The sequence below is a fragment of the Mustela nigripes genome, chromosome 6 (assembly GCF_022355385.1).
Source record: "Mustela nigripes isolate SB6536 chromosome 6, MUSNIG.SB6536, whole genome shotgun sequence".
In the NCBI taxonomy this organism is placed as follows: Eukaryota; Metazoa; Chordata; class Mammalia; order Carnivora; family Mustelidae; genus Mustela; species Mustela nigripes.
The window spans coordinates 92743103-92769198 of NC_081562.1; the positions used below are offsets into that span (position 1 = coordinate 92743103).

A 26096-nucleotide genomic window follows, 5' to 3' on the forward strand; every position below is an offset into this window, starting at 1 on the left:
ATTGCTAGAGCTGATAAATGAATTCAGTTAAGGAACAGGATACAAAAATCAATGTGCAGAAATCTGTTGCATTTCTATATACAAATAATGAAGCAGCAGAAAGAGAAATTAAAAAAATAATCCATTTACAATTGCACCAAAAAGGGGCACCTGGGTGGCTCAGTGGGTTAAGCCGCTGCCTTCGGCTCAGGTCATGATCTCAGGGTCCTGGGATCGAGTCCCGCATCGGGCTCTCTGCTCAGCAGGGAGCCTGCTTCCCTCTCACTCTCTTTCTGCCTCTCTGCCTACTTGTGATCTCTGTCAAATAAATAAATAAAATCTTTAAAAAAAAAAAAAAACAATTGCACCAAAAATAACAAGATATCTAGGAATAAACCTAACACAAAAGGTAGAAGACCTGTACTCTGAAATCTATAAAACACTGATGAAAGAAATTCAAGACAATACAAAGAAGCTCATGAACTGGAAAAACAAACACTGTTAAAATATATACTACCCAAAGAAATCTACACATTTAATCTAATCCCTATCAAAATACCAACAGCATTTGGGGCACCTGGCTGGTACAACTGGTAGGGCATGCAACTCTTGACCTTGGGGTTGGGAGCCTGACCCTCATGTTGGGTGCAGAGATTACTCAAAAATAAAATCGTTGGGGCACCTGGGTGGCTCAGTGGGTTAAAGCCTCTGCCTTCAGCTCAGGTTGTGATCACAGGGTCCTGGGATCGAGCCCCACATCAGGCTCTCCGCTCTGTGGGAAGCCTGCTTCCTCCTCTCTCTCTGCCTGCCTCTCTGCCTACTTGTGATCTGTCAAATAAATAAAATAAAATATTTTTTTAAATAAATAAATAAAATCTTCAAAAATAAATAAAATCCTTAAAAATAATAGTAATAAAATGATAAAAAAAAAATAAAATAAAATAGGGGCACCTGGGTGGCTCAGTGGGTTAAGCCGCTGCCTTCAGATCAGGTCATGATCTTAGGGTCCTGGGATCGAGCCCCGCATCAGACTCTGCTCAGCAGGGAGCCTGCTTCTCTCTCTGCCTGCTCTCTGCCCACTTGTGATCTCTTTCTGTCAAATAAATAAATAAAACCTTAAAAAGAAAAATTTGCTGACTAGGGGCACCTGGGTGACTCAGTCATTAAGCATCTGCTCAGGTCATGATCCCAGGGTCCCAAGATTGAGCCCCAAATCAGACTCCCTGCTTAGCAGGGAGTTGCTCCCTCTCCTACTCACCCTGCTTCTGTTCCCTCTCTCGCTGTTGTCTCTCTCTGACAAATAAATAAATAAAATCTTTTTAAAAAAATCTTTTAAAGATTTTATTTATTGAGAGCGAGAGAGAATGAGGGAGAGAGAGCATGGGGGGCGGTAGTCAGAGGAAGAAGCAGACTCCCTGCTGAGCAGGGAGCCTGTTATGGGACTCCATCCTGGGACTCCAGGATCATGACCTGAGCCGAAGGCAGTTGCTTAACCAAGTGAACCACCCAGATACCCCAAACCTTTTAAAAACATTGTTTTTAATTAAAAAATTTTTTTAAATAGCTGACTAATGTAACAAACTATGCCCTTTGTTCATCAGCAGAAGTGATAGACTGGAAATAGAAATAAATCTTTCCTGATTAAGAATGGCGTAAGCAGGAGCCACTCTAACCCAAACGTGGCTCTACCAGATTCCCAGAGCTCAAAGTCACCCAATTACTGAAATATGTCCTAATTTCACAAAATAACTCCAAAGAAATATTTTCTTCAAGTGTTTGATAACTACATGGTCCTATACAATACTCCATCTCTCTGAATTTTTACATAGACAACTACAGTTTTGCAATATACAGATAATCTTTAAGAAATCCTAGCATATGTTTATCAAATCATCATAAATGCTGATATAAGCTCCAAAACTAATAAAAAAAAAATTTAAGAATTACCTAGCAAGATGCACTTAGGCTGGAAAGTCTGCTTTAAATGGTCAACTCTACCCTTTAAATACAGAAAAATGTGATTTTATAAATATAGCCATTCTTTTGATAAAAGGACTATATGGATAAGAATAGAGAAAAGGCATATGAAAGCCAGAATCTAGCATTACATCCGAGAACACTGAACAAGAAAGGATATATTATCACACACAAGCTGTCACTAAAATCTTTTCACACCATCATCTTGTGCTATGGTAGCTAACCTATTTCTAGCTCTAAGCCTGTATCTGATTGATTTGCAAACTTTTGAAAGTAGCTGGGCTTCAAATGACACCCAACATTAGAAGTATCTTTTTGTCTGAGTTATATTTAGCCTCTACTCCCACTCCTTTTCTGTTTAAGAACCGGAGGAAGAGGACAACTGGGTGGCTCAGTTGGTTGAGTGTCTGCCTTTGGCTCAGGTCATGATTCCAGGGTGCTGGGGGATCGAGTCCAGCATCAGGTTCCTTGCTCAGCTGGGAGCCTGCTTCTCCCTCTGCCTGCCACTCCCCCTGCTTGTGCATGAGTGTGCTCTCTCTCTGACAAATAAAATCTTTATTAAAAAAAAGAAAACAACAAAGAACTCAATTCAGGAAGGAATTATTGGACAGTAGTTATTAACAATGGCTGTTCCTAATGTTATTGAAAACTTCAGCAGTGGAGGGGGCAAGGGAGATTTGATTTCTGACTAACATGAGGTAAGAGAGATCATATTATCTTCCTGGCAGAAACAACTAAAAAAACCAGACAAAATGGGTAAAACCATGGTTTTTAAGACATTGGACATCAGGCAATAACCAATAGGGATTCCTGAGAGATGGGAAACAAATAAGGTAAGTCTTAACATTACCCAAGCTTAATGCCTAGACACTGCTTCCAAGTAATGTCAAAAAAAAAAAAAAAGGTGAGAGGGAGAAGTCCAGGAGAAACCTAGGCCGAATCCAACATGCTCCCTGAGTGGAGAACACAGGAGTGAAAATCTGAGAAAGCAAAAGAGTCTAGAGTTCACAGAAGAGAGTATACTCCTGGGGAAAATATTTGTAAACCGTATCTAAGAAAGGAATTGTACCTAGATATATAAGCAACTCTCAAAACTCAAAGAAACCATTAGGCAATGGGCAAAAGAGGGACGTCTGGGTAGCTCAGTTGTTACATGATCCCAGAGTCCTGGGATCAAGCCCCACATCAGGCTCCCTGTTTGGCAGAAAGCCTGCTTCACCCTTTCCCACTCTCCCTGCTTGTGTTCCCTCTCTCACGGTCTTTCTCTGTCAAATAAATAAATAAAATCTTAAAAAAAAAAAAAAAAAAAAAAAGGAAATGGGCAAAAGACATAAGCAAACGTTCAAAATCATTAGCCATTAGGGAAATGCAAAACAGATAAATTATCTCTATATATCTACCATAATGGCTAAAATAAAAAATACTGGTGCACCTAGGTAACTCAGTCTGTTAAGCATCTGACTCTTGCTTTCAGCTCAGGTCATGATCTTTCTCATAGGTGGCATGGGTCATGAGATCAAGCCCTGCATCAGGCTCCATGCTCAGGAGGAGTCTGCTTGAAGACTTTCCCTCTGCCCTTCCCCGACACTCACGTGTGCACACATGCACTTTCCCTCTCTGTCTCCCTCTCTCTCAAATAAATAAATAAATAAATAGAATGAAATAAAATAAAAAATACTGACAATGCCAAGTATTGACAAGAATTCAGAAAACATGGATCACTCATATATAAGTGATGGTAATGTAAAAATGGTATAGCCACTTTATCTAGTTTGGCAGGTTTATGTAATTACTCTTGGGCATTTATCCCATACAACTAAAAACTTACATTTACAGAAAAACCTGAACAAAAATGTTCATAGCAGCTTTATTCACAATGGCCAAAAATTGGAACCAACACAGAAGTCCCTCAAAAAGTGAATGCGTAGGGGCGCCTGGGTGGCTCAGTGGGTTAAGCCGCTGCCTTCAGCTCAGGTCATGATCTCAGGGTCCTGGGATTGAGCCCCGCAATGGGCTCTCTGCTCAGCAGGGAGCCTGGTTCCCTCTCTCTCTCTGCCTGCCTCTCTATCTACCTGTGATCAATCTCTGTCGAATAAATAAATAAAATCTTTAAAAAATAAAAAAGTGAATGCATAAACAAAATTAGAACAACCACACCAGACTACTACTCAGCAATGAGAGGATACAAACTATTGACACGTGCAGTAATTTGGATGGACCTCAAGGGAATTATGCTGAGTGGGAGAAAAAGTCAATCTCAATGGTTATACATGGTATGATTCCATTTAATTAACATTATGACATGGTAGATTAAAAAACTGGAGAACAGACTGGTAAAGCCATGGTTATAGGTTTATGAATGGGGTGGAGGTAGGTGGACGTTGTTATTAAAGGGCAACAGGAAGAATTCTTATGGGAATGGAACTGTTCTGTATCTTGATGGTGGCTGTGAATATACATTAAAATTCCACAGAACTCCCCCAACACGTATACCCATGCACAGAAAGGAGTACATGTACAATTGTCAAATCTGAATAGACTCTATGGATTGTAATAATATTAATTTCCTGGTTTTTACATGGTACTATAGTTACACAAGCTGACATAATTGGGAGAAATTGGGTGAAAGGCACATGGAATGGAAAATTGCTGTACATTTTTTTGGCAACTTCCTATAAATTATACTTATTTCACAATGAAAAATTAAAACAAATGACTGGAAGTGATAGCTTATAAAATAAGTAAAGAGCCAGCATTTAAAAATTTATTACAACTATATTCCGTATGTGTAAAAATCTAAAGGAAGCATGACCAGAGAAGAAGTAAAAAAAATCTCCAAAATGGTAGAGATAAAAAAACACTATGTATGACTAGTAGAAGATTAAAAACTGCAACAGAACAAATGGGGTGAGAAAATATGAAAACACAGCAAAGAAGTCAACCAAAATAAAACACAGAAATTTAAAAAAAAAAACCACTAAAATAAAATGAACAAAGCATCCATGAACTGTGCGGGACAAATTCCAATTACCTAATAGGTGTCACTGGAATTTCTGAAGAAGAGATGGGGGAAAAATATTTAAAGAAATAATAATTTCCAAGTTTCTAAATTATAATAAAACTATAAATACAAAGATCCAACAAGCTGAAAAAAACAAACCAAGACACGCCATTACCAAACAACCTAACACTAATATTACAGTAATACAGAGTAAATTTAAAAGCAGCCAGGAAGAAGGATATATTACATATAGAGGAACAAAGAGGAAGACAATAACAGAATTCTCAATGGAAACTATTCAAATCAGAAGACTCTTAAAAGACTGAAAGAAAAACACTGTCAACCACAAATTCTATACTCACAGAAAATATCTTTCAAAAATGAAGGCAAAATAAAGACTTTTTCATGCATACAAAAGCTAAAAATCACCAACAGAAGACCTGTGCAAGTCCTTCAGGATGAATAAATATGGTAATAGATGGAAATCTGAATATGCACAAATGAATGAAGAGCATCAAAAATGGTTACAATGTGGGTAATCATAAAAATCTTTTTTTACTCATTATTTAAATATTTTTTCAAAATTATAAACTATTCAGAGCAATAATTTTATACTGTAATTTATATATATATAAGTATATAAATGCATGTGTATATGTGTGTATATACATATATGTGTGTATAAAATAAATAAATCTTCAAAATACACACACACACACACACACACACACACACACACACACAAGTAAAGTGTATACCCAGAACAGGGCAATGGCCAGAAGGGGAGAAAAAGAAGTATACTATTGTAAAGTTCTTATACTACATATGAAACACTGTAACATTACCATGAAGTGAAATGTATAGCTGGAAAAATGGCAATCAACAGAAACTCAGTTAGGAATCCTAGACAGCCAATTTAAATAAGATCAAAAAAGGAAACTATGATTAAACAATTAAAAGAAAAGTGTAACATTTCAGAATTAGAATATTAATAGAAAGATAGAAATTACAAAAAGGAACCAAATAAAAATTCTGGATTTGGAAAGTACAATAACAAAAATGAAAAACATAAGTAGAGGGGTTTGATACAAGATATGAGCAGGCAGAAGAAAGAACCAACAAACTTGAAGTTAAGTCAATTAAGAATATCCAGTCTGGGGACACCTGGGTGGCTCAATGGGTTAAGCCTCTGCCTTCGGCTCAGGTCATGATCTCGGGGTCCTGGGATCAAGCCCTGCATCAGGCTCTCTGCCCAGTGGGGAGTCTGCTTCCCTCTCTTTGCCTATCTTTCTGCCTAATATGATCTCTGTCAAATAAATAAATAAAATCTTAAAAAAAAAGAATATCTAGTCTGCAGGCACCTGGCTGGCTCACTCAGAAGAACAAGCAAACCCTTTATCTTGGGGTTGTAAGTTCCAGCTGCACACTGGATGTAAAGATTACTTAAATAAATAAATAAAAACTTTAAAACAACAAATGAAAAGAATATCCAGTCTGAGGAACAGAAGGAAAAAACTTAGGGCAGTGAGACAATAAAAAGAAAGAAAAGGCATTCAGTGTGGAAGAGAAGTAAAACTTTTTTACTACTTGCAGAGGCAGCTGCGTAGCTCAGTTGGTTGGGTAGCCAACCCTTGATTTCAGCTCAGGTCATGATCTCAAGGTCCTGGGATCCAGCCCCAAGTTAGGCCCCTTGTTCAGCAGGGAATCTGCTTGAGGATTCTCTCTTCCTCTCCCTCTGCCCCTCGCCCCACTCATGCTCACTTGCTCACTCGCTCTCTCGCTCTCTCTCTAATAAATAAATCAATCTTCAAAAACAAAAAAAAAAAAATTTAAAGATTTTATTTACTTATTTGATAGAAGGAGACACAGCAAGAGAGGGAACACAAGTAGGGGGAGTGGGAGAGGGAGAAGCAGGCTTCCCACCAAGCAGGGAGCCCAATGCAGGACTTGAACCCAGGACCTGGGGTCATGACCTGAGCTGAAGGCAGACATGCAATGACTGAGCCACCCAGGCATCCCCCAATATTTTTTTCTATTTGTAGATGACATGATCTTATATATAGAAATTCCTAAGGAATCCACTAAAAACTAATAAACAAGCTCAGCAAGGTTGCAAAATACAAGGTCAACATACAAAAATTGATTATATTTCTATACACAGGTAATGAATATTCCAAATGTAAAATTAAGGGAAAAAGTCCATTTACAGTAGTAACAAAAATAATACAATACTTAGGTATAATTTTAACAAGGAAGTATAATAGAATAGGATTTTTTTTAAAGATTTTATTTATTTGACAGACAGAGATCACAAGTAGGCAAAGAAGCAGGCAGAGAGAGAGGGAAGCAGGCTCCCTACCGAGCGGAGCCCAATGTGGGGCTTGATCCCAGGACCCTGGGACCATGACCTGAGACAAAAGCAGAGGCTTTAACCCACTGAGCCACCCAGGCGCCCCTAGAATAGGATTTAAAAACCTGTAAAGCTTATATATTAAAAATTATAAATAATCGCTGATAGAAATTAAAGAACTTATTATTAAATAAGGGGAAAGATGTCCCATGTTCATGGACTGAAAGATTTAATATTGCTAAGCTGGTAACACTCTCAAAATTGACCTACAGATTCAGTGTAATCCCTATGAAAATCCTTGCTGGCTTTTTTGAAGGCAATGACAATCTGATCCTAAAATTCATATGGAAATGCAAGGGACCTGAAATAAACAACAACAAAAAAATTTATTTTAATTTAGATTTTGTTTATTTGACAGAGAGAGAGAGAGACAGTGAGGGAGGGAATATAAGCAGGGGGAGCAGGAGAAGGAGAAGCAGGCTTCCTGCGGAGAAGGGAGCCTGATACAGGACTCGATTCTAGGACCCTGGAATCACGACCTGAGCCAAAGGCAGACACTTAATGACTAAGCCACCCAGAAGCCCTCTTTTTTTTTTTTTTTTAAAGTAATCTCTACACCCAACATGGCGCTCAAATCAAAACTATGAGATCAAGAGTCCCATGTGCTACCAAATGAGCTACCCAGGCCACCAAAGAACATAATCTTGAAAAAGAAAAACAAAATTGGAGGACTCACATTTCCTAATTTCAACCTACCACACAAAGTGATAGTAATCAGAACAGTACTGCAATGGAATAGAACTGAAAGCCCAGAAATAACCCTTTACATTTATGGTCAACTAATATTCAAAAAAGGAGGTCAAGACAATCAGGCCAAGGACAGTCTTCTCAACAAAAGGTGCTATGACAAGTAGAGAGCTAAACATAAATGAATAAAGTTGGAACCATATCTCATATTATACAAAAAATTAACTCAAAATAGATCACAGACCTAAATATAGAGCTAAAGCTATAAAATTCAATATGAAACAGTGGAATAAATCTTCGTGACCTTTGGTTAGGCAAAACTTTCTTATACATAACACTAAAAGCATAAGCAACAAAAGAAAAAAAGATCAGCAGACTTCATCAAATTTAGAACTTTTGTCTGTAAACAATACTGTCAAGTGAGTGAAAAGACAACTCAGAATAGGAAAAAAATATCGGCAAAAGAACTCTTACAACTCGGGCGCCTGGGTGGCTCAGTGGGTTAAGCCGCTGCATTCGGCTCAGGTCATGATATCAGGGTCCTGGGATCGAGTCCCGCATCGGGCTCTCTGCTCAGCAGGGAACCTGCTTCCTCCTCTCTCTCTGCCTGCCTCTCTGCCTACTTATGATCTCTCTCTGTCAAATAAATAAATAAAATCTTTAAAAAAAAAAAAAAAAGAAAGAAAAAAGAACTCTTACAACTCAATTAAAAAAAAGACAAGTTTTCCAAAAATACTACAAACGATTTAAATATACATTTCTTTAAATAAAATATACAAATGACCAATAAGTACAGAAAAAGAAGCTCAGGGAGGCCTGGGTGGCTCAGTGGGTTAAGCCGCTGCCTTCGGCTCAGGTCATGATCTCAGGGTCCTGGGATCGAGTCCCACATCGGGCTCTCTGCTCAGCAGGGAGCCTGCTTCCTCCTCTCTCTCTCTCTCTGCCTGCCTCTCTGCCTACTTGTAATCTCTCTCTGTCAAATAAATAAATAAAATCTTTAAAAAAAAAAAAAAAAAAGAAAGAAAAAGAAGCTCAAATTCAAGATCATTAGTTGTCAGGGAAGTGCAAATCAAAATCATATTACTTGACACCCACAAGGATGGCTAGAATCAAAAGACACACAATAAGTTTAGTAAGGATAGACAAACTGGGACCCTCATACATTGCTAGGGGGAATGCAAAATTATGGAGCCACCTTGGAAGCAGTTTGACAGTTCTTCACAAAGCTAAACGGAGTTATCATATGATCCAGTAATTACACTCCTAGATATATACCCCAAAGAAAATATATATCCACACAAAAACTTATAAATAAATAAACATTCACAGCAGCATTATTCATAGTACCCAAGAAGTGGAAACAACCCAAACGTCTACCAACTGATGAATGTATTAGCTAAACGTGATATACCTACATGATGGAATATTATTTGGTCATAAAACGGAATAAAAGTACTGATACGTGCTACAACTTGTATGGATATTAAAATTATTATGCTAAATGAAAGAAGCCAGACACAAATGCTGATCCTTTTTAGAAGATATATCCAGAAGAGGCAAATCCACAGAGACAGAAAGCAAATTAGTGGTCACCAGGTGATTTGGGGGGGGCGGCAGGGGAATGGGGCGTGATTATTTAACGAGTATGAGATGGTTCACATGATGATGAAAAACTTTTGAAACTAGAGAGAGCTAGTGGTTGCACATCATAAATACAGTAAATACCACTGAACTACAAACTAAAATTGTTAATTATAAGTTACATGAATTTCACAATTTTTTAAAAAAGAAATTCCTTAAGGGAGGAAAAAAGTATATGCCCATACAAAGTTTTATACACAAATGTTTACAGCATAACTTTTAGCTGCCAAAAACTGGAAACAACGCAAATGTGCATCATCAAAACATAAATGGATAAACAAATTGTGTTATAGCTATACAATGGATTGCTACTCGGTAATAAACATGAACTACTGATACATGCATCAACATAGATGAATCTCAAAATAATTATGCTTAGTTTAAAAAAAGCCAAAGAAAAAAATAAATAAATGTGAGAGTATATACTTTACAATTCCATTTATATAAAATTCTAGACAATGCAAACTGTTCTATAGTGACAGAAAGTTCATCAGTGGTTGCCAAGAAACCACAGAAGTTGAGGGGAAGTATTAAAAATGGGGATAAGGAAACTTGTGAAGGTGATATTTTCATGATCTTTACTGTGGTAACAGTTTCATGGGTGAACAACACATATATCAAAACTTAACAAACTGTATATTTTTAACATGTACAGCTTACTGTATGTCAATTACAACTCAAGATTTTGAAAAAAATGGGGAAAAGGCTAATAGGACAATGTATTCATGCTGACCACCCAACAGCTCTTAAGGGAGTGGTAAAACAGTTTTAGTTTACTTTGATGAGTGTATAAACAACTCCTGGCAAAACTATACATGGAGAACCACTCACAGCAAGCATACAAATTTGAATTTTTGTAAATTTACAAATACTTCTATCAACCAACATTATAATATCAGATGCTGAATCTTCATTTTTGACTGATTTTCAAGTACTGCTAAAAACCCTCTCAGTTCCAGCAAGTACTACCATTAGCATGATCTGTAAATAAACATTTAGACATACCAAGAAAGCTCCTACAAGAAGCCCTTATAATAAGGTTCCTTAAAGCTAAAACACCTGTGAACAGTATTTCATGTGTGACAAAAACAACACAAAAGATTCCTATTATCCATACTAATAATCTTTTAAGAATGCCCCCATTAGTATCTATTAACCTTTTGTAAGATAAAGTAAATATCTATTTTGTAAGGTAAATATCTATTTACCTTTTATAGATATTCACTCAAATTTAAACTATTTCAAACTTATTATCTTTCTAAAAAGCTAGAAAAGCCTTAAAATTAAAACTCTAACTAATCTAATCGGATTTTTAAAGAAAAATCTAATTGGATTTTTCTTTACCAAAAAGTATGTCCATTGTTTCAAAGACAAACAAAAAGTATGATGTATTCAGTAGTGAGAAAAGTTATGAAAATGAGGATGAAGTTCAGTTAAAACCACTTTATATTCATGTACTTATGACAGGTGAGGAATGACATCATCTAATTCAAGCTACCATCATCTCTCACTTCGACTACAGCAGTAGTCTTTTTTATTTCCTAATTCAGGTGAACTCAGTCTTAATACACTCTAGTCTCAGTTTCTTCATCTATTAAACGGATACAATAACACTTGCAACTTCATGAGGTTGCATGACAATTAAGAGAATATAGGTATAGCACTTAGTTTGTTGTCTAGCACATAGAAAGTGCTCTATAAATGTTACCTATTATTACCTGAATAAATGTTCAGCCTCCATGAGTCCAGTGCTGGAATGGCATCACGTAAGAAACAAGTCTAACCTCAAAAAAAAATAAATAAATAAATAAAATAAAGTTAAAAGCAATTACAATCTTAATGTAGGGAGACTCCCAAAGAAAAATATCCATTCCAAAATCCACAGCAGCTTCTTTTTTTGGTTTTTTAAGATTTTATTTATTTAAGAGACACTGGGAGACAGAGTGCACACGTGAGCAGGGGTGGGGAGAAGGAGAAACAGACTCCCTGCTGACCAGGGAGTCCAAACTGGGGCTTGGTCCCAGGATCCCAAGATCATGACCTGAGCGGAAAACAGATACTACAGTGACCAAGCCCCTCCACAGCAGCTTCTTTGTATCTTTTTTCCCAATTCCTTTTGTTCACAATGTTTCTCATAACCCTATACTTGCCCTGAACCCTCTATCCATTCCCTTTTTTTTTTTTTACATCCATTGCTTTAATGCACAGTTTTTTCTGGTTTTTTTTTTGTTGTTGTTGTTGCTGCTGTTTTTAAGTAAACTCTACACCCAACATGAGGCCTTGAACTTACAACCACAAGATCAAGAGTCACATGCTCTGGGGAGCCTGGGTGTCTCAGTCTGTTGAGCAACCGACTCTTGGTTTCCACTCAAGTCATGGTTTTGGGGTCCTGGGATCAAGCCCTGCATCGGGCTCCAGGGTCAGTGAGTAGTCTGCTTGAGATTCTCTCCTCTCCTCCCTCTGTCCCTCCCCAGCTAGCATTCACACTCTCTAAAACATAAAATCTCTGGGGCGCCTGGGTGGCTCAGTGGGTTAAAGCCTCTGCCTTCAGTTCAGGTCATGATCTCAGGGTCCTGGGATCGAGTCCCGCATCGGGCTCTCTGCTTGGCAGGGAGCCTGCTTCCTCCTCTCTCTGCCTTCCTCTCTGCCTACTTCTGATCTGTCTCTGTCAAAGGAATAAATAAAATCTTTAAATATATATATATATATGAAATCTCTAAAAAAAAGAAAGAGTCACATGTTCTACCAACTGAGCTACCCAAGCCCCCTACCTATTCCTATTTTCAATTCAATACAATACTCTACTCATCTGGCTATGTCTCCTCTAATGATACCCTCTTCTAAGCAGTTCTCGATCCACTTTCTAAGTTAATCATCCAGTCTTACTCCTTGAAATTCTTCAGCTGTCTTCCACCCATTATCCTTTAAACTGAACTAGCAGACAGGTAATCTCTCTCAGTAGATGAGAAGAATACAGAGAAGCCAGAGACAGAATTTTCTTCTGTGAGTAGAAATAAATATTACAAACACATAATTTAGTATCTCCCCTCCCTGACTACAATATTATTATTGTTGTCGTTGTTGTTGCTATTACAGGACTCTGAGAGCTGGCTGCTGCTTAATCCACAAAAGAAACTCTGAGTGCTGAATGCTACCACTAGAACCCTTCATATGCCAAGCCCGTCTGTGTTCTTGAAACCCTCAAAATACCTAAGCCCCACCAGGTCCTATGCTGAAGTGAAGAGTATCCCTAACTCTTCATTTTGTTTTACAACTCTACCCATGAGTATCACATCGCTAAAGTCTGCCTTTCCAATATCATACTATATTTCTATGAAAAAGCTCTCTGGTTTCTTTATAGCCCCTGAACCTTAGGGTTCTGGCATTAGAGATGTGTGGTAGCTTGGTTAGGTTTGGGAAGCATGACCAGGATAATCACACTTCCCCTTTTTCACCACCAAGCTTGTCCTAAAACACTGTCTGCATGGTAATCCCCCCACCCCTAGGAAATGCCTTATTCTCCCCTCTGCAAAGAAATTACTAGTTGTTGGGCGCCTGGGTGGCTCAGTGGGTTAAGCTGCTGCCTTCGGCTCAGGTCATGATCTCAGGGTCCTGGGATCGAGTCCCACATCAGGCTCTCTGCTCAGCAGGGAGCCTGCTTCCCTCTCTCTCTCTCTCTCTCTGCCAGTCTCTCTACCTACCTGTGATCTCTCTCTGTCAAATAAATAAATAAAATCTTTAAAAAAAAAAAAAAAAAAAAAAAAAAAAAAAAAGAAATTACTAGTTGCTTTTCCCCATAGGCCCTCAAGGTTTGCCCAGATGTGCCTGATTTTTAAGTGGGCAGAGTGAGTTCATGTTGAGAGCCCTGCCATACCAAGAGTTCTCTCTCCATTTTGGAGTTAGAGAATCAAGAGCAACATAATTCAAAACACATATTAGTGCTTATTGATGTTATGGTTTTCTTGCCCTATTAGTAATTTTACCAAAATTAAAAGTGGAATACTTTCTGAAAGAAGTTCAATTCCTTTCTGCCGTCCATCCTCCATAACCCCCAAATAGTTCGCAGGTTTTTCATAAAATACAATAGTCTCTTAACTAATCTCTCTACTTCCTTTCTGGGTACTCTGCTATCTGTTTTCCCCAGAGAAGTATGAGTTATCTTTTAAAACTGTAAATCAGATCATTTAGCTTTCTTTATCAACCAGCTTCTTTCTACCAATGGTTCTCCATTATCCTAGGTGAGGTCTATGGAGTCCTACAAAATCTGGCCCCTGCCTATTCTTGAAAATAGAAACCACATACTCCCAATGAGGCCTTAGTATTTCCTTCTGACCAGAACACTCCTCTCCCATCAGGAAATGCTGGTTCTGCCTCCCTTTAAGTTCACACGCCACTATAAAAAAGTATTCCTGACCATCCCATCTGACTATACCCCTCTCCCTTACTCTCAGTCACATCACCACATCTATCTTCTTCATACCACTCACATACTCACTCATAATCTGTAATTATTTATTTATTTGAAAACTGCCTATCTTCTCAAATGAAAATGTAAGTTCTTCAAGGACAGAAATCTCGTGTCTTATTATCTGTACCTCAATGTGAAATAGTGCCTGACACATAAACACTGTAATGTTTTCTAATTGTCTGATTAATTTACAAAGCTAAGTACTACCTCTGAGGTAAACTTCAGTTTTTAAAAGAAATTTTAAACTTATTTGTATAGCCAGGACACCTGGTGTCTCAGTCATTTAAGTGTCTGCCTTTGGCTTGGATCATGATCCCAGGAGTCCTGGAAACAGAGTCCCACACTGGGCTCCTGGTTCAGCAGGGAGTCTGCTTCACACTCTGCCCTCCCCTTCTGCTCATGATCTCTCTCACTCTCTCTCTCAATTCAAATAACTATAAAAATGTTTTAAAAATTAAACTTAAAAAATAAACTTATTTGTACAGCCAATAGGATGGCCTAGCCATCATACCCTGTGTTCTTGTGCTCATTGTAACAAACTGCCTTGTATTCAGGCTCCCCTTCTTTCTCTGAAGATAAAATAGGCACTCAGAAAATAAGACGGCAACCTTATCTGGCAGCAATGTTCTCTGGGTCTGAGAGACCCAAACCCAAGGTTCTCAGGCAACAGCTAATGACAAAGATCTGGTTACCAGCACTGTACTAAGGAGTGCCTCACAACCCAGAACAACCAGGTTAAACTGACAAAAGGTGCAAATGCCTGTGAGAGAACACAGTTGATAAAGAGTTCTGTGAAGCACTCCAAATGCCTTGGAGATAACCTCACAAGAGCAGGAAGATTCAGTTCAGCCATCTGACTGGTGGTGTGTTCTGTAAAGCCTTAGTAATGACCCTGTCACCAGGAAAACAGATCAGCCTTAGCCTTCTAATCAGCTGCATTTAGCAGCCAACATCCATCTTTTGCAATAAAATGCCACATCGAGAGTTCCTATTCCCACCAAATTATCACAGGTTTGGGAAACAGATATATCAGAAACTATACTTAACAAATCTACTTGTCTGGGACCCAAGACAATTAATTAAACTTACTAGGAAAAGCAGAAAAAATAGCCTCCAGCCACCTGGAGACAAGTTTTAAAGATCCTAAAAACTGTTAACACTTGAGCACACCAAAATGGCTATAATCTGCAAACCAGCCACATGTCACTTCCAATAGTACTCCTACACTGAAAGTGACCTTCCCCCTCCAAAATAAATAACGTTTAAAGTCAGGTGAATCTTGAACAATGACTCTGACTTTTTTTCTAAAATAAGAGCTATGACAGCTACCTTAATGAGAGGCCTAATAAATTCAGGGTAAGGGGCTCATTGTGCTGACACTGTCACCTCATCTAGGACTTCAGCTGATTCATCCTGATGGGCTGACAGGTCATTGACATCTGCACCTTTCCCAAGATTCTTGTTTATTTCACATATAGAAACACTGTCTCCTCACAACAACTGCAGTCCAGACCCCTTCTCCTGCTGCAGAGACTTTCCCTTCCAGACTTCACTAAGACCTTGGAAAAACAGTTGTCAATTCAGGCTCATATTAGTAACTCTAGATGGCTAACAAGGCATGGAAGAGATGGGAATAGAGCTCATAAAAGGACCAATGCTAACATTCGGGTCATCAATTTTTTTAAAAAGGATGTAAAAAAAGATCAAAATCACTAGGGAAGAAACTAATCTCTTCATCATTAACAAATGGTTATTATTATGATAATTGAGAAAGTCACAGTCAGGACCTGAAAATGTCTGGTCCTTGGCCACACCAAGTAATCACAGAAGACATCCTTTAAGTAAGCTTTGTTCTAACACAAACTACAGGCAAATGATAAAAATACAGGCAATGATAAAAAAATCCACAAACTTCATTTAAAAGGAGTGATGGGGGCACCTGGGTGGCTTAGTGGGTTAAGCCTCTGCCTTCAGCTCAGGTCATGATCTCAGGGTCCTGGGATCGAGCCCCATATCTGGCTCTCTGCTTGGCGAGGAGCCTGCTTCTCCTTCTCTCTCTGCCTGCCTCTATGCCTACTTGTGATCTGTCAAATAAATAAATAAATAAAACCTTTAAAAAATAAATAAAAGGAGTGATGGAAAGAAGGGAGGAAGAGAGAGAAAAAGAGAAAGAAAGGAACAAGGAAGAACAATGAGGCCCAATGCTGTAGATCAAACACGCCCACAAATTATTTGCAGCAATTGCCATCAAAAAGTGGAGTTCATTTCCTCACCCTCGAATCTGAGCTGGCCTTGGGACTTGTTTTGTCCGACAGAATATGGCATGAATGACATTAATTTCTGAGCCCAAGTCTTAAGAAACCTTGCAACTTCCACTTTTGCTCTCTTGGGACCTAATCACCATTCAAGGTAGCCAAGACAGACAGCAGGAGAGGCCAAGGCACCCTGGATGACAGCTCCAGCCTAATGATGGATAATGCCAGAGTAAGGCTATCCAGGTACAACCAGCCCCTCAACAACCTACCAAATGACCACAAACACATGAGTAAGACCAGCAAATTCCATGTGCAATGAGGCAAGCCAGATGAGCCCTGTCCAAATTGCCACCCCACCTAATCATAAGCGAATAAACATCTGGGGGTTTTGTTTGTTATTTTTTTAAAGATTTTATTTATTTGACAGAGAGAGAGAGAGAGAACACAAGCAGGGGGAGAGGAAGACAGGGGGAGAGGGGGAAGCAGAATCCCCACTAAGCAGGGAGCCCTGTGTGGGGCTCGATCCCAGGACCTTGAGATCACAACCTGAACCCAAGGCAGACACTTAACCGACTAAGCTACCCAGGTGCCCTAATAAATAGTTGTTTTAAGCCACTAAGATTTGGAGTGGTTTGGTCGACAGCAATAGGTAACAGAAAGGGGTGTCTGGGTGGCTCAATAGGTTAAAGCCTCTGCCTTTGGCTCAGGTCATAATCCCAGGGTCCTGGGATCGAGCCCCACATCGAACTCTCTGCTGGGCAGGGAGCCTGCTTCCTCCTCTCTGCCCACTTGGGATCTCTGTCAAATAAATAAATTAAAAAAAAAAATAGGTAACCTGCAATTAGCTGAGTCTAATTCAAAACATCAGTAGTGACACACTCAAAAGCACCATATGCATTGCTATCATGTAAGGGAACTAGAATCTCTAAATAATAATATACATAATCACTCTTTATAGATAAGATGTATATCACAGAATCCCAGCAAAACACTCATTAATAAATTTGTTCCATCATCTATCCTACACATAAACATCTGCAGAAGATATGTACAAATATATGCATCCCACAAAGGACTCATATATAAGATATAAAAAAAATTTCTACAAATCAGTAAGAAAAAGACAACTTAATTTTTTAAATGGACAAGATCTGAAAGCACTGGGGCCCCTGGGTGGCTCAGTCAGTTGAGTGTCTGCCTTTGGCTCAGGTCATGATCCCAGAGTCTGAGGTTCAAGCCCCATACTGGGCTCTCTCCTCAGCAGGGAGCTTGCTGCTTCTCCCTCTCTCTCTGCTCCCCACCCACCCCATCCCCGCTTATATATTCTCTCTCTCATAAAAATAAACAAAATCTTGGGGCACCTGGGTGGCTCAGTGGGTTAAGCCGCTGCCTTCGGCTGGGGTCAAGATCTCAGGGTTCTGGGATGGAGCCCCGCATCGGGCTCTCTGCTTAATGGAGAGCTTGCTTCCTCCTCTCTCTCTGCCTGCCTCTCTGCCTGCTTGTGATCTCTCTCTCTCTCTCTCTCTCTGTCAAATAAATAAATAAATAAATAGTCCTTTTTTTGATAAATAAATAAATGAACAAAATCTTTAAAAATAATAATAATAATAATAACAAAGAGTTGAGGGACACCTGGGTGGCTCAGTGGGTTAAAGCCTTTGCCTTCAGCTCAGGTCATGGTCCCAGGGTCCTGGGATGGAGCCCCGCATTGGGCTCTCTGCTTGGCAGGGTGCCTGCTTCCTCCTCTCTCTCTGCCTGCCTCTCTGCCTACTTCTGCTGTCTGTCAAGTAAATAAATAAAATCTTTAAAAAAAAACAAAGAGCTGAAAGCACTCCACAAAAGAGGATCCTTAAAAGGCCAATATGCATATAAAGATACTCCAAATCAGTGGTCATCAGGGAAATGCAAATTAAAGCCACAAAAAGACATCACTACATCCCCAACAGCTACAATTAAAAGGAATGACAATACTAAGTATACTCAAAGACACAGCACAACCAGAACTCTCATACAATAAATTAGCATAACCACTTTGGAAAACTGGTAGTACTTATATTATACCCCATGAACTAGCAATTCCATTCCTGGGCATATAACCAGAGTGCTTACATCTATGAAAAGATATGCACAAAGTGTTCACAGCAGCATTACTCATAACAGTCCCAAACTATAAATGACTCAATAGAAAACTTATGATATAGTCAGAAAATGGTGTATTATCTAGCAATGATAAAGAATCACTGCTATATGCAACTACATTCATGAAATTCAAAGACAATGTAAAGCAAAAAAGACACAAGCTTATATACTATATAATTCTATCAACATGAAATTCAGAAACAGATTAAAACTAATCTATGGTAATAGAGGTCAGATTACTGATTCTTCGGATACAAGAGTATCTGAGGGGATAGCTTATAACTGACATGATGATGGATGCAGCTGGTTGTGTACCTGAACAGCCAGCCAGCCAAGAGATGCTGCTTGGCTTAGTTCTGCTTTAGGAAGGAAATATTCTAACTCCTTCTGTGGTTCCATGACCAAGTCAGCGCCTTAGTTAAAAACCTCATCATTTTCCACTGGTCTCCTTACTACAAGACACACTATGGTAAAGTGATCTTTAAAAAATACGAGGGCATAATCCACCCACACCCCTACCATACACACACTCCCCTCCTTAAAATCCTTCAAAGACTCTCCGTCTCTTTTACGATAAATTCAGCACTCGTTAGCAGGATACTTAAGTTCCTTTATGATCCGGCCCTTGACTAGCTATTTTCTTTCTCTCCATATATCCTGAGTTCCATAACAAAATGCTTGCAGTTGACCTGAAAGCTGTTTTTTCTCACCTCAGTTTCTCTGGCTATGTAATGCATGCTCTACCTAGAAGAGCAGTTCTCGAAGTATGGTCCCAGGAGGCCTAAGAGGTCCACCAGTTTCACAACAAGATCTTATTTTTCATAACAACACTAAGAGGTTAACTGCCTTTTTCACCATGGTGAAATGGTAGGTATAACTGCCACTGCCTTAGCATATAGGGTAGGGGTATCAAACTGTACTAAAACTATCATATTCTTCACCACCTCACACCTGCAGTTTAAAAAAGAAAAATTTTAGGGCACCTGGTGGATCAGTGGGTTAAGCCTCTGCCTTTGGCTAGGTCATGCATGGTCTTAGGATCCTGGGATGGAGGCCTGAGTTGGGCTCTCTGCTCAGTGGGGAGCCTGCTTCCTCCTCTCTCTCTGCCTGCCTCTCTGCCTATTTGTGATTTCTCTGTCAAATAAATAAATATTTAAAAATAAAATAATAAAAGGGACGCCTGGGTGGCTCAGTTGGTTGGACGACTGCCTTTGCTCAGGTCATGGTCCCGGAGTCCCGGGATCGAGTCCCACATCGGGCTCCCAGCTCCATGGGGAGTCTGCTTCGCTCTCTGACTCGCTCATGCTCTCTCTCACTGTCTCTCTCTCAAATAAATAAATAAAATCTTTAAAAAAAAAAAAATAAATAAATAAAATAAAATAAAATAATAAAAAAAAAGAAAAAAGAAAAATTTCAGGGGCACCTGGGTGGCTCAGTCATTAAGCATCTGCCTTTGGCTCAGGTCATGATCCCAGAGTCCTGAGATGAAGTCCCGCATCAGGTTCCCTGCTCAGTGGAGAGCCTGCTTCTCCCTCTCCCTCTACCGCTCCCCCTGCTTGGTGTGCTCTCTCTCTATCAAATAAATAAACAAATAAGATCTTTAAAAAAGAAAAATTTTACTTGTAAATGTCTTTAATAAAGCAGTAAAAATAATTTTATTAGCTTTCCACTCTTGAGTACATGTCTTTTTAATAATCAGAATGGCAAAATGGAAGTATAAACCAGTTCTGCAGCGTATCAATAAAAAAAAAAATAAGATGTTGAAAAAGCATTTGACAAAGTACAGCATCCCTTCCTGATCAAAACTCCTCAAAGTATAGGAATAGAGGGCACATACCTCAATATCATCAAAGCCATCTATGAAAAACCCACCACAAATATCATTCTCAATGGAGAAAAACTAAAAGCTTTTCCACTAAGGTCAGAAACACGGCAGGGATGTCCATTATCACCACTGCTATTCAACATAGTACTAGAAGTCCTAGCCTCGGCAATCAGACAACAAAAGGAAATTAAAGGCATCCAAATTGGCAAAGAAGAAGTCAAATTATCACTCTTCGCAGATGATAGGATACTATATGTGGAAAACCCAAAAGACTCCACTCCAAAACTGCTAGAACTTGTACAGGAATTCAGTAAAGTGTCAGGATATAAAATCAATGCACAGAAATCAGTAGCATTTCTCTACACCAACAACAAGACAGAAGAAAGAAAAATTAAGGAGTCAATCCATTTACAATTGCACCCCAAACCGTAAGATACCTAGGAATAAACCTAACCAAAGAGGCACAGAATCTATACTCAGAAAACTATAAAGTACTCATGAAAGAAACTGAGGAAGACACAAAGAAATGGAAAAATGTTCCATGCTCCTGGATTGGAAGAATAAATATTGTGAAAATGTCTATGCTACCTAAAGCAATCTATACATTTAATGCAATTCCTATCAAAGTACCATCCATCTTTTTCAAAGAAATGGAACAAATAATTGTAAAATTTATATGGAACCAGAAAAGACCTCGAATAGCCAAAGGGATATTGAAAAGAAAGCCAAAGTTGGTGGCATCACAATTCCGGACTTCAAGCTCTATTACAAAGCTGTCATCATCAAGACAGCATGGTACTGGCACAAAAACAGACCCATAGATCAATGGAACAGAATAGAGAGCCCAGAAATAGACCCTCAACTCTATGGTCAACTAATCTTCGACAAAGCAGGAAAGAATGTCCAATGGAAAAAAGACAGCCTCTTCAATAAATGGTGTTGGGAAAATTGGACAGCCACATGCAGAAAAATGAAATTGGACCATTTCCTTACACCACACACAAAAATAGACTCAAAATGGATGAAGGATCTCAATGTGAGAAAGGAATCCATCAAAATCCTTGAGGAGAACACAGGCAGCAACCTCTTTGACCTCAGCTGCAGCAACATCTTCCTAGGAACATCGCCAAAGGCAAGGGAAGCAAGGGCAAAAATGAACTATTGGGATTTCATCAAGATCAAAAGCTTTTGCACAGCAAAGGAAACAGTTAACAAAATCAAAAGACAACTGACAGAATGGGAGAAGATATTTGCAAACAACGTATCAGATAAAGGGCTAGTGTCCAAAATCTATAAAGAACTTAGCAAACTCAACACCCAAAGAACAAATAATCCAATCAAGAAATGGGCAGAGGACATGAACAGACATTTCTGCAAAGAAGACATCCAGATGGCCAACAGACACATGAAAAAGTGCTCCATATCACTCGGCATCAGGCAAATACAAATCAAAACCACAATGAGATATCACCTCACACCAGTCAGAATGGCTAAAATCAACAAGTCGGGAAATGACAGATGCTGGCGAGGATGCGGAGAAAGGGGAACCCTCCTACACTGTTGGTGGGAATGCAAGCTGGTGCAACCACTCTGGAAAACAGCATGGAGGTTCCTCAAAATGTTGAAAATAGAACTGCCCTATGACCCAGCAATTGCACTATTGGGTATTTACCCTAAAGATACAAACGTAGTGATCCAAAGGGGCATGTGCCCCCGAATGTTTATAGCAGCAATGTCCACAATAGCCAAACTATGGAAAGAACCTAGATGTCCATCAACAGATGAATGGATCAAGAAGATGTGGTATATATGCACAATGGAATACTATGCAGCCATCAAAAGAAATGAAATCTTGCCATTTGCGACAACATGGATGGAACTAGAGCGTATCATGCTTAGCGAAATAAGTCAAGCGGAGAAAGACAACTATCATATGATCTCCCTGATATGAGGAAGTGGTGATGCAACATGGGGGCTTAAGTGAGTAGGAGAAGAATCAATGAAACAAGATGGGATTGGGAGGGAGACAAACCATAAGTGACTCTTAATCTCACAAAACAAACTGAGGGTTGCTGGGGGGAAGGGGGGTGGGAGAAGGGGGGTGGGGTTATGGACATTGGGGAGGGTATGTGCTTTGGTGAGTGCTGTGAAGTGTGTAAACCTGGCGATTCACAGACCTGTACCCCTGGGGATAAAAATATATGTTTATAAAAAATAAAAAATTTAAAAAAAAAAGAAAAGAAAAAAATAATAACTGTCTCAAGGAAAAGCAACTGAGCTGCAAGCTAAACTAGCCAATTTTTTCATGAGATACTATTACTTTCTGAGCAGGCAACTGACAGGCAAACTTTGGTTATCTAGCAATGTTCTTCACAAAATGAATAAAGTGAGCCTGTTCCTTCAAAGAAAATAAGTGGTAGCATTTGTTGTCAGTGATAAAATTCAAGCTTTTCAGCTAAAATCAAAATTCTGAAAAAGTTTATCTTCTGCGAGCTTGATACCTTCTTAATACTTAAGACTTTTCTGATGAGGGCACCAAGGTGGCTTAGTTGATTAAGCACTCCCTTCAGCTCAGGTCATGATCCTGGAATCCTGGGATCGAGTTCCACATCAGGCTCCCTGCTCGTGGGAAGTCTGCTTCTCCCTAACCCCACCCCTCTCTCATGCTTTCTCTCTCTTATTCTCGCTCTCTCTCAAATAAATAAATAAAATCTTAAAAAAAATAAAAAAGACTTTCTGATGAATGACAGCGATATTCATGGGCGCCTGGGTGGCTCAGTGGGTTAAGCCGCTGCCTTCGGCTCAGGTCATGATCTCAGGGTCCTGAGATCGAGTCCCGCATCGGGCTCTCTGCTCAGCAGGGAGCCTGCTTGCTCCTCTCTCTCTGCCTTCCTCTCTACCTACTTGTGATCTCTCTCTGTCGAATAAATAAATAAAATCTTTAAAAAAAAAAGGGGGGGTTTTCTTTCATTTAAAAAACGTGTTTTATATATACTAATATGTAAGGAACTTACTATTTTTTAATGAATTAATAAATATTTAAATATTTTCCTAGTTTTGATATCCAATACAGTAAACACTGGCAAATATAACCCACATAAATAAAAGCTCTTTGGAGTCTATAATAATTTTTCAAAGAATTGAGAGGTCAGACACCAAAAAGTTTGCTAATTTAGAATTTCCCCTACCGCTCTCATCCTTCAAGGCCCTCAGAGCTTAGGTTAAAGTTAACCTGCTATATTTGCATATAGTGGAGAGCAAAGACTACACTCTTTCATAGGCACTCAATTAATGGTGTGTTAAAAGAAGGCTAAATGTAATTTGATGCCTATGCCAAGTGCTCCACTATAAATACACATGGATAAAAAAATTTCAAACTGGGGGCGCCCGGGTGGCTCAGTTGTTAAGTGTCTGCCCTTGGCTCAGGTCATGATCCCAGGGTCCTGGAATCAAGCCCCTCATCGGGTTCTCTGCTTAGCAGGGAACCTGCTTACCCCTCTCTCTCTCTGCCTCTCTCCCTACTTGTGATCTCTGTCTGTCAAATAAATAAATAAAATCTTAAAAACAAACTTTGCCCCCTCTTAAAAAAAAAAAAGTAAACTGCCTACATTCTTATTTTTTATGCCTACATTTTCAGAATGAAATTTTACACAATGTTTAAAAATTGCAGAAGTATACATTTACCTTAACAGTTTATTATTCCAAATATGGATAATGACATATGTACAAGGTTATTCATGTAGCACTCTTTGTAACTGCCAAAGACTGGGGAAAAAAATCAAAATTCTCTTAAATAGAAGAATTATAAAATAAGCAGTACAAACATATCCTGTAATACTCTTTAGACATACTCAAGAATAAGGAAATTCTGATAAGTTATACTGCTAAGTAAAAAAAGCAAGACATAGAACCATTTTTGTAAAATGGGAGAAACAAAATATATATATTTACATATATAGTATATTTTATGCTTATAAGAACATGGGATGCAGGGCACCTGGGTGGCTCAGTCCGTTAAGCATCTGCCTTTGGCTCAGGTCATGATCTCAGGGTCCTGGGATAGCCCCGCATAGGGCTCCCTGCTCAGTGGGGAATCTGCTTCTCTCTCTACCTCTGCTCCTGCCCCTGGCTCCTGCTCTCTCTCTCTCTCTCAAATAAACAAAAATATCTAAAAAAAATTTTTTAAAAGATTCTATTTCTTTATTTGACAGACAGATCACAAGCAGGCAGAGAGGCAGGCAGAGAGAGAGGAGGAAGCAGGCTCCCAGCAATGCACGGCTCAATCCCAGGACCCTGAGATCATGACCTGAGCTGAAGGCAGAGGCTTTAACCCACTGAGCCACCCAGGCACCCCCTAAAACTTTTTTTAAATTAAATTTTTTAAAAAAGGATACAGAATGTACAAAAACAGGTAAAAAACTGGTAATATTAGTTGCCTCTGGAAAGAGGAACTCACCAGTTTGGGTTATAGGAACAAGAAAAAAACTTCACTCCACTTTTTTCTATCCTCAGAATTTTGAACCATGTAAGTGTAATACCAATTTAAAAAGTAAATATAAAAATATGTAAAAATCTTCATTTCACAGAAGGAATAACATCTTATCTTTTATTCTGCTAGCCTCAAAAAATATTGACCCCTAATTTTTATTTTTATTTTTTTTAATATTTTATTTATTTTATTTGACAGACAGAGATCACAAGTAGGCAGAGAGGCAGGCAGAGAGAGAGAGAGGAGGAAGCAGGCTCCCTGCTGAGCAGAGAGCCCAATTCGGGACTCGATCCCAGGACCCTGAGATCATGACCTGAGCCGAAGGCAGCGGCTTAACCCACTGAGCCACCCAGGCGCCCCTCGACCCCTAATTTTTAACTGTATATTCAGTGCTGCCTAAACTAAGCAACTATAATTGACATAAAAATAAAAGCTACCAGTATGAAGCCTTTGGATTAATGTGTTAAGTGGTTAACTAGTGATTTGGGGGGAAGATCAGAGTCTTCACCTTTTATCTTATATACTTCTGAATTATATTTCTTACAATGAGTACATACTACTTTTGTAATTTAAAAAATGTCAAGATTGAAGATGCTATATTAAAAAATCTATAGCTCTGACTTTGAATTGGAAATATTAATATGAACTTGTAATATTGTTTTAAAAAAAAAAAAAAAAGCTACCTTCAGGCTCCTGGGTGGCTTAGTCATTAAGTGCCTGCCTTCGGCTCAGGTCCTGATCCCAGTGTCTTGGGATCAAGTCCCACATCAGGCTCCCTGATCAGCAGGAAGCATGTTCTCCCTGTCCCGCTCCTCCTGCTTGTGTTCCCTCTCTCATTGTGTCTTTCTCTGTCAAATAAATAAATAAAATCTTAAAAAAACAAAAACAAAAACAAAAAAATCACCTTATTTCCTAGCCTTGTTCACTGAAAACAGAAACAATGACCAACCCACTAAGCAATCAGTACCTCTTACACACAGATTAGTCTCTAAACTTCATTTCCACAAAACAGAGAAGGTATCATAGCTATCAGGAGCACATCAAAATGACTATAACAGGGGCGCCTGGGTGGCTCAGTGGGTTAAGCCGCTGCCTTCGGCTCAGGTCATGATCTCAGGGTCCTGGGATCGAGTCCCGCATCAGGCTCTCTGCTCAGCAGGAAGCCTGCTTCCTCCTCTCTCTCTCTCTGCCTGTCTCTCTGCCTACTTGTGATCTCTCTCTGTTA

At 39.1% G+C, this 26096-nt stretch overlaps 1 protein-coding gene across 18 annotated transcripts in view; it reads right to left on the reverse strand.

Moving 5' to 3' along the window:
• Positions 1-26096, reverse strand: part of R3HDM2 (R3H domain containing 2) — a 162630-nt gene that overhangs the window by 105928 nt on the left and 30606 nt on the right. For 16 of the 18 annotated variants that reach the window (XM_059403495.1, XM_059403497.1, XM_059403499.1 and 13 more), the window contains one exon: positions 11414-11474. The exons of the other annotated variants lie outside the window; for them this stretch is intronic. The gene's annotated coding sequence lies outside the window, so the exon portion shown is untranslated. The remainder of the gene's footprint in view (positions 1-11413; positions 11475-26096) is intronic. 18 annotated transcript variants of the gene reach the window in all.